Source organism: Nicotiana tabacum, chromosome 18 (assembly GCF_000715075.1).
Source record: "Nicotiana tabacum cultivar K326 chromosome 18, ASM71507v2, whole genome shotgun sequence".
Taxonomy (NCBI): domain Eukaryota; kingdom Viridiplantae; phylum Streptophyta; class Magnoliopsida; order Solanales; family Solanaceae; genus Nicotiana; species Nicotiana tabacum.
Genome location: NC_134097.1, coordinates 91,496,017 through 91,506,405, shown reverse-complemented (window position 1 = coordinate 91,506,405; position 10,389 = coordinate 91,496,017). Strand labels below are relative to the sequence as shown.

The following is a 10,389-nucleotide window of genomic DNA, read 5'->3' as shown; positions in this document are numbered from 1 at the left end:
TTTATGCTCTTCCTTCATTTTTTGTTCATATCTTTCAAGTTGGTAGATAAACAAAATATAATATACAAATCAAAAGGAAATCTGGTGAAAGAAAAATAATGGAAACATTGGTTAAGAAAAGAATGAACCATTTATAGATGAAGATCTTATTCAATACATATGGAGCAAAAACCATCAAATTTAATGTGCAAACGAACCACAATCAGAGGCAACGAGCGGAAACCTTTCGAACCGAACTCGACTTCGACCTCTTCGGGCTAGTATTTTGGGATATCTTTTAAATTGAGTTTGAAGCTTTTGGATTTGATTTTTGGTGTGATTTAGCTCCTGTTTTTGAGGTATTTTTTTATGTCTTAAACAAGGTAATGTATGGCTATACTTTTTTTTTTAAAGAAATAGGTAGAAAGAATGAAAATAGTAGAAATTCTATTTTTGCATAGAAGAAGAAAATATGTTTTCTCTCAATTCTCTCTACTCTCCCCACATTTTTTCTTCAAATATTTCTGTAGCAACCCCATTGGGAGGGTACTACTTAGGAAAACAAATCTAATTTCCTACTTACAAAATATTAAAAGAGATATTAATAAAAATATTTAGAATAATTTTAGTAGCGGAAGTAGGCCCATGCGAAAAGGTTCAAAGTGCAATATATATTTCTTTTTTTGGAAATACACCATAATTCTATTTTAAATGAAATACAATGTCAAAATATTAACATATGGTGATATAACCCTTCTGGATTAATCAACAAATTAAAGCAACTTCCTAACAGACTTATACAATCATTCAAAATCACTACAAGTTTATATTGTACATAAATTCCAAACTATCGGGTATATATAAAAAAACAAAGGAAACTAGTTTTCTCCTTTTCTACATATTTACAAAACAAAGTGTAAATTCAGCATATTACAAGACTTGAGTTATTAAAACACCCTAATACAATAAAATAGGTTACAAATTCAAGCTACAAGATTTTGGTCTTTAAAATCCAACAAGCCTCCAAATAACATAAGTGTGACATATATATATATATATATATATATATATATATATATATATATATATATATATATATATATATATATATATGTATATATACTGTATATCATGTACATGTCCCAAAACTATGCAAATCAAGGTGCATATGCAAATGTGATCTCCATAAATTCTCCCAAAGAGACTACTTCACCCTGGCCATCTTCAGATTTCATCATGAACATTTCCTACGATAGAAAACAACTATCGCTAAGCATAAAGCTTAGTGGTGTATAAACTTTAGGCTTGGAGTCATTAAATTCTCCAATTTCCCCTTTTCAGTCATAGTTAGCTCAATTTAACGTAATTTAAAACAAGTGAACAAATATATCAAACATATCAATATCAAACTTTGAAGTGTTTCCAAATATCAATAACAATGTTCAAGAGTCTAGAAAGTGTATACTATCAAGCTAAGAGAGTATACCAAATATCCAATTTTTTTTTCCGCCCAATATGTACGTCATGTCATCACACTAAGCATAATCAGATATCAAGATGGACCGAAGCCCCAAATCAAGTAGGGTCAAAACCCAATAGACAAGAGAATCAAGAACCATATTAAAAATGGCTTCCTAGTTCGTACTTAACACGGACAAGTTTCATAATTCAAGACGAACTACAAATCCAAAGTCAAGATGGCAAAAGATCCGAATCAAGAGGCATGCCAAGTGAGTGACCAAGTCACTGCCACAAGAAGGACAAAGTCCCAACAAGAATGCAAAATGATCAAACAATCCGTACGAATGGGCGATTTAGCAAATTCTTACAAGACTTGATATAATACGAATATAACAATATAATTCGAAGACAAGAAAAATAAAATATCAGGTTATTTCAACATATTTCCAGCAAGCAAAAAGAGTACAAGTTTATACACAAACCTTGGTGTTTTACCACAAAACAGTTCAATCACAACTTGGGGACGTTCGAATCGTCTACGCCGTAAACAAACCAAATCTGTCCACTTCCTCAAACACTTCCCCTTTGATTTTTTTCAAGGGTTTATATACCTTAAATACATAATCAAATATCTAAATAAGTTCAGTGATTTAACAAGTCAACTAAACATGATATTGGTGAAAATTACCCAAAAACGTTTGAAACAGAAATTCTGGACAGTATCACTGTTCCGAGTTGTGACTCAGTTTTGAAGATCTACACTGACAAACTAGACTTTCTGATCTTCACAAAAGTTGTAGATCTATGTCTTTTAGAACATCTTGAATAACCTCCATATCAATTTTGAACAAAAAGTTATGCTAAAATTACTAACAACAGTACATGGAGTATTTCTAAAACTGGAAATCTGGATAGCACCTGCCCTGTATTTTCTGATCCTTTTTCAGGTAAATACCAACAAAACTAGATTTTGGTTCCTTCATAAAAATTATAGATTTATGAAATACCTTTCTAGAAAGTCCTGGATCACTTAAATCGGAGCTCTGTACAAAAAGATATGTAAAACATACTAGTAGGTGTCTAGTATAAAAACGAATTTAGAAACTTACCAAGAGGAGCAACTTGATCTTCACCAAAAACGAATTTTGTGCGTTGATTTAGTAGAAATCCATGAGTTTTTTTTTTTTGATGAAACTTCAGCTTCTTGTTCCTATGGAGGAGAGAGAGAGAGATATAGAGAGATAGAGATAGAAAGAGAGAGAGGTAGATAGTTATTCTTCTTTGTTTCTGAGGAGTAAAAGAATAGGGATTTTATGGACAGATATGAAATAAAATGGTTCCCCAACTACTAAATATTCTTAGATAAATACAAAAGGTTGGAAACCCAAAACTTAATTATATACTATATTTACTAACAACTCGTCAAAATAATATTAAGTGTTACATATAGCAACACCATGGAACTTCATTGCCAATATTAACACAACCTAAAGTAATAAATTTTCATATATTGACTATTCTATATTTAGGAAGTGCAAAGTAAAATATTTCCTCGTTATAAAAAATGCTCAATCAAGAATGCAAATATTGTAAAAAAATTTGGGGTGTTACAACTCTCTCTCCCTTAAAAAAAAATTCGTCTCGAAATTTACCTTGTACTAGTCCCGAAACAAATGTGGATATTGAACTCGCATATCCTCTTCTCGCTCCCAGGTGGCTTCTTTGCCTGAATGATTTCTCCAAAGAACCTTTACTAATGGGATTCTCTTATTTCTAAGCTCTTTTATCTCATGCGCTAAGATTTGGATTGGTTCTTCTTCATATGTCAAATCAGGATTAACCTCAATAGACTCAATAGGAAGAATATGAGATGGATCTGAGCGGTATTTTCGAAGCATAGAAACATGAAAGACGTTGTGGATCTTACCTAATTCAGGTGGCAAAGCTAGCTTATATGCAACCAGACCAATTCTTTCGAGTATTTCATAAGGTCCAATGAATCGAGGACTAAGTTTACCTTTTTGGCCAAATCTCATAATCTTCTTCCATGGAGAAACCTTTAAAAATACCTTATCGCCCACCTGATGCTCAATTTCACACCTTTTAAGATCAGCATAGGACTTTTGTCTGTCTGAAGAAATTTTCAAACGATCCTTGATGATTTTTACCTTATCTTCAGTTTGTTGCACAATCTCAAGACCCACAAATTTTCTTTCACCAACCTCATTCCAACAAAGAGGCGTTCTACATTTTCTCCCATATAAAGCTTCATAAGGAGGCATGCCTATACTTGATTGGTAGCTATTATTGTAAGCAAATTCTATTAGGGCTAAGTGTTTGTCCCAACTACCCTTAAACTCAATAATGCAGGCTCGAAGCATATCCTCCAAGATTTGTATCACCCTTTCAGACTGGCCGTCGGTTTGTGGATGGAAAGCGGTACTAAAATTCAACCTGGAACCCAAAGCTTCTTGCAAGCTAGACCAAAATCTAGATGTAAACCTCGGATCTCTATCAGACACAATAGAAACAGGGATTCCATGCAGCTTCACAATCTCTTTAATGTACAATTCTGCTAAACGTTCAAGTGAGTAGTCCATTATGATTGCTAAGAAATGAGCACTCTTAGTTAGTCTATCTACAATGACCCAAATTGCATCATGATTTTTTTGAGTGTGTGGAAGTCCAGAAACAAAGTCCATCGTTATCCTTTCCCATTTCCATTCAAGTATTGACAAAGGTTGCAGTAGACCAGTTGGGACTTGATGTTCGGCTTTTATTTGTTGACATATCAAGCATTTAGAAATGAACTCTGCAATGTCTTTCTTCATACCACTCCACCAATAGTGCTCCTTAATGGTCCGATACATTTTAGTACCTCCAGGATGCATTGCATAAGGTGAACTATGTGCTTCAATTAAGATCTGCTTTCTCAATTCATCATCATTAGGAACACACAACCTATTTTTATAAAATAAGGTACTATCTTTCCTTAATGAAAAATTTGATTCTCTTCCATTTTGGACTTCTTCAACCCGTTTCACAAGCTTCTCATCTAACTTCTATGCTTCTTGGACTTGCTCAAGTAAGATTGGCTTGACTTGCAAATTAGCAATGATAGAACCATTAGAATTAAATGAAAGACAAACATTCATGGCTCTTAATTCAAGAAGCAAAGGCAATGTACTTAGAGTTAAACTTACAAGGGAATTACGACTCAACGCATCTGCAACCACATTGGCTTTACCAGGATGATAATCAATCGTGCAATCATAATCTTTGATGAGTTCAAGCCATCTACGTTGTCGCAAGTTTAACTATTTTTGTATACCCAAGTACTTCAAACTCTTGTGATCAGTGAATATGCCACACTTCTCTCCGTATAAGTAATGCCTCCAAAATTTTAAGGCAAAAACAATGGCAGCAAGTTCAAGATCGTGAGTGGGATAATTCAACTCATGTGATTTCAACTTTCGAGAGGCATAAGCAATTACTTTCCCTTCTTGCATCAAAACCCAAGCCACAATGAGATGCATCACTGTATACCACATAATCTTTTCCTTCAGCTGGCAAAGAAAGTATTGGAGCTTGTATCAATAAGGATTTGAGCTTTTCAAAGCTCTCTTGACACTTGTCATCCCATACAAATTTGGCGTCTTTCCCCAAAATTTTGGTCAAGGGAGAAGCTATAATAGAGAAGCCCTTCACAAACCTTCTGTAATATCCTGCCAATCCCAAGAAACTTCTTATCTTAGTTGGAGTTTTAGGGAGTTTCCAATCAACAATAGCTTGATACTAGGATCAACCTTCACACCTTCAGATGATACAATGTGCCCTAAAAAAGCCACTTCATTCAGTCAGAATTCACATTTGGAAAGCTTCGTGTAGAGTTGTCTCTCTTTCAGAATTTGCATGACAATTCAGATATGCTTATCATGATCTTCTCTATTCTTGGAATAGACTAAAATGTCATCAATAAACACCACCACAAATTGATAGAGATAAGGCTTGAATACACGGTTCATTAGATCCATAAATGCAGCAGGAGCATTTGTTAAACCAAATGGCATTACCAAAAATTCATAATGGCCATACCTGGTCCTAAAAGCAGTTTTAGGAACATCTTGCTCCCTCACACGCAACTGATAATATCCAGACCTCAAGTCAATTTTTGAGAATAAGCTGGCACCCTTCAGTTGGTCAAACAAGTCATCGATTCTAGGCAGTGGGTATTTGTTCTTGATTGTTACCTTGTTCAGCTGTCGGTAATCAATACAAAGCCTAAGAGTGTCATCTTTCTTTTTCACAAATAAAACAGGAGCTCCCCAAGGTGAAATACTGGGACGGATGAAACCTTTCTCAAGAAGTTCTTGCAATTGAGCCTTCAACTCTTTTAATTCAGCTGGAGCCATTCTATAAGGAGCGATAGAAATAGGAGTAGTTCCAGGGACAAGATCTATAGGAAATTCAATCTCCCTTTCTGGAGGCAACCCAGGAAGATCATCAGGAAATACATCAGGAAAGTCGCACACAGTTGGTATGTCCTTAAGACTTGGACTCCCCAATCGTGTATCGACTATATGAGCAAGATAGGCATCACAACCTTGACAAATCATCTTCCTTGCCAAGACCGCTGAAATAATATTAGATGTCAATGATCTTTCTCCTTGAACTACTATGTGTGAATGTGCAGGAGTTCTAAATGTCACTTGCTTCAACCTACAATCAACCACTGCATGGTGCCTATGGAGCCAATCCATGCCAACAATAACATCATAGTCTTGGAAGGGCACAATCATGAATGGACAATCTCGGTAAATCCTGTTAATAATAGCCTGATGACCTAATGGACTCGTGACCAGCACATTAAAGTCAAGTCTCCCAGATTTAACGGTATCAGGAAATGCAAGTGATGAGCAAACATAAGAGTACGAAGATCCAGGATCAAATAGTGTAACAACAGATATGCCAAATAAGTGAAATTTACCAACAACCACGTCTGGGCCATCCTGGTCATTCTTCTGTCTCATAGCATAAACTCGTGCAGCAGCTCTCGACCCACCAGCCTGATTAGCTACACTCTAGCTCGTTGCTTGCATATTTTGAGGTTTATCACTACTATTAGCTTGAGAATGAGTAGTGATGGGCTTTTGAACTGATCCTTCTGTATGTGTATAAGAAAGAGGATTAGGATTAGGACAATCCTTCACTTTATGATCCATACTTCCACAATTAAAACAAGCACCAGAAGCTCGTCTACATGCACCATAATGATTCTTCCCGCACTGTGCACAAGTAGGTGTATGAGTTTTGCCTTGGCCATAACTTGGAGTACTGGCAGTAGAAAAATTTGACTTATTCTGCTTATGATGTAATGATTTATGTGTACTCTCGGTCTTGGAATAGTCAAACTTTCCCTTTTTGGATGGACCGCCATATTCTGAATTACCCTTCCTAAACTTGTTTTCTCTCCTACTAGCTTCTTCCTTGTCAATTCTTTCCCAAGTAAGTGCAGCTGAAATCAGCTTGGAAAAATCATCAAGTTGTAAGATTGCCACTGATTTTCGAATGTAACCATTCAAACCTTCTTCAAATCTTCTGCACTTGTCTCTTTCACCATCAATAATACCTTTAGCATAACGAGAAAGCCTGAGAAAGTTTTGTTGATACTCTGCAATAGACATACTCCCTTGTCTTAAATTCATAAACTCTTCCTTTTTAGCATCACAATAGACAGGGGGAACATATTTTGCACGAAATGATTTCACAAAGTCATCCCAAGTCAGCACCGGAGGTTTCGCTTTTGCATTTGGCACACTTACCCACCAATCATAGGCATCTTTTTGTAAAAGAGAGATAACATACTTAAATTTGGCAGCATTAGTACACTCCAGTTGTTCAAAGACCCTCTCCATGCGCTCGAGCCATTGTTCAGCTACCGTGGGATCTGTAGTGCCTTCAAATTCAACTCCGCCCATTTTTCTCATCTTCTCAAAATTCATTTCACTAGGTTCTGACATTGTCCCAGCTAAGTGACGAAAGAATTCAGCTATCTGCTGGAATGAGGGAGTCATAAATGGAGTATTATGATTCATTGCTCTTGGATTACTGTCCATTTCATTTCCACTAACACGAGGATGATTTAGGTCAGACAAGGGTTCCTCATTTCCTCCCTGAAGGTGAGGCATGGCATTATACTGGGCATGACTTTCATCAACGGATTCAACAGCTCTATTCGAAGAAGAGACCATATTAAAAATCTTATAAAAGATAAGATTACACTGCACTAGGGACATGTACATGATGCATATGCATACAAAATACAATAAATTGAATTAAACAAGTATGCAAAAATTTATAAACTCCAAGTAATTTTAAAGAAAGAAAATAACAACAAATACTAGATACTATCACAACAAAACAAATCCTAGAATCACAAACCGTGGCTCTCATACCAAAACTTGTAGCAACCCCTTTGGGAGGGTACTACTTAGGAAAACAAATCTAATTTCCTACTTACAAAATATTAAAAGAGATATTAATAAAAATATTTAGAATAATTTTAGTAGCGGAAGTAGGCCCATGCGAAAAGGTTCAAAGTGCAATATATATATTCTTTTTTTTGGAAATACACCATAATTCTATTTTAAATGAAATACAATGTCAAAATATTAACATATGGTGATATAACCCTTCTGGATTAATCAACAAATTAAAGCAACTTCCTAACAGACTTATACAATCATTCAAAATCACTACAAGTTTATATTGTACATAAATTCCAAACTATCGGGTATATATAAAAAAACAAAGGAAACTAGTTTTCTCCTTTTTTACATATTTACAAAACAAAGTGTAAATTCAGCATATTACAAGACTTGAGTTATTAAAACACCCTAATACAATAAAATAGGTTACAAATTCAAGCTACAAGATTTTGGTCTTTAAAATCCAACAAGCCTTTAAAATCCAACAAGCCTCCAAATAACATAAGTGTGACATATATATATCCTGTATATCATGTACATGTCCCAAAACTATGCAAACCAAGGTGCATATGCAAATGTGATCTCCATAAATTCTCCCAAAAAGACTACTTCACCCTGACCATCTTCAGATTTCATCTCGAACATTTCCTACGATAGAAAATAACTATCGCTAAGCATAAAGCTTAGTGGTGTATAAACTTTAGGCTTGGAGTCATTAAATTCTCCAATTTCCCCTTTTCAGTCATAGTTAGCTCAATTTAACGTAATTTAAAACAAGTGAACAAATATATCAAACATATCAATATCAAACTTTGAAGTGTTTCCAAATATCAATAACAATGTTCAAGAGTCTAGAAAGTGTATACTATCAAACTAAGAGAGTATACCAAATATCCTTTTTTTTCCCGCCCAATATGTACGTCATGTCATCACACTAAGCATAATCAGACATCAAGATGGACCGAAGCCCCAAATCAAGTAGGGTCAAAACCCAATAGACAAGAGAATCAAGAACCATATTAAAAATGGCTTCCTAGTTCGTACTTAACACGGACAAGTTCCATAATTCAAGACGAACTACAAATCCAAAGTCAAGATGGCAAAAGATCCGAATCAAGAGGCATGCCAAGTGAGTGACCAAGTCACTGCCACAAGAAGGACAAAGTCCCAACAAGAATGCAAAATGATCAAACAATCCGTACGAATGAGCGATTTAGCAAATTCTTACAAGACTTGGTATAATACGAATATAACAATATAATTCGAAGACAGAAAAATAAAATATCAGGTTATTTCAACATATTTCCAGCAAGCAAAAAGAGTACAAGTTTATACACAAACCTTGGTGTTTTACCACCAAACAGTTCAATCACAACTTGGGGACGTTCGAATCGTCTACGCCGTAAACAAACCAAATCTGTCCACTTCCTCAAACACTTCCCCTTTGATTTTTTTTCAAGGGTTTATATACCTTAAATACATAATCAAATATATAAATAAGTTCAGTGATTTAACAAGTCAACTAAACATGATATTGGTGAAAATTACCCAAAAACGTTTGAAACAGAAATTCTGGACAGTATCACTATTCCGAGTTGTGACTCCGTTTTGAAGATCTACACGGACAAACTAGACTTTCTGGTCTTCACAAAAGTTGTAGATCTATGTCTTACCGTTTCATAACATCTTGAATCACCTCCATATCAATTTTGAACAAAACGTTATGCTAAAATTACTAACAACAGTACATGGAGTATTTCTAAAACTGGAAATCTGGACAGCACCTTCCCTGTACTTTCTGATCCTTTTTCAGATAAATACCAACAAAATTAGATTTTGGTTCCTTCATAAAAATTATAGATTTATGAAATACCTTTCCAGAAGGTCCTGGATTACTTAAATCAGAGCTCTGTACAAAAAGATATGTAGAAAATACTAGTAGGTGTCTAGTATAAAAACGAGTTTAGAAACTTACCAAGAGGAGCAACTTGATCTTCACCAAAAACGAATTTTGTGCGTTGATTTAGTAGAAATCCATGGTTTTTTTTTATGAAACTTCAGCTTCTTGTTCCTACGGAGGAGAGAGAGAGAGAGATAGAGATAGAGATAGAAAGAGAGAGAGGTAGATAGTTATTCTTCTTTGTTTTTGAGGAGTAGAAGAATAGGGAGTTTATGGACAAATATGAAATAAAATGGTTCCCCAACTACTAAATATTCTTAGATAAATACAAAAGGTTAGAAACCCAAACTTAATTATATACTATATTTACTAACAACTCGTCAAAATAATATTAAGTGTTACATATAGCAACACCATGGAACTTCATTGCCAATATTAACACAACCTAAAGTAAGAAATTTTCATATATTGATCATTCTATATTTAGGAAGTGCAAAGTAAAATATTTCCTCGTTATAAAAATGCTCAATCAAGAATGCAAATATTGTAAAAAAAATTGGG

At 34.7% G+C, this 10,389-nt stretch overlaps 1 long non-coding RNA gene across 1 annotated transcript; it reads right to left on the bottom strand.

Annotated features, from left to right (window-relative positions):
• Nucleotides 1-849: 849 nt before the first annotated feature.
• On the bottom strand, nucleotides 850-10,079 carry LOC107780383 (uncharacterized). The gene is made up of 3 exons (XR_012701782.1): nucleotides 9,904-10,079; nucleotides 2,550-2,650; nucleotides 850-1,226 (listed from the first exon to the last, which is right to left on the bottom strand). It is a non-coding gene; the product is annotated as an uncharacterized LOC107780383 (long non-coding RNA).
• Nucleotides 10,080-10,389: the final 310 nt, after the last annotated feature.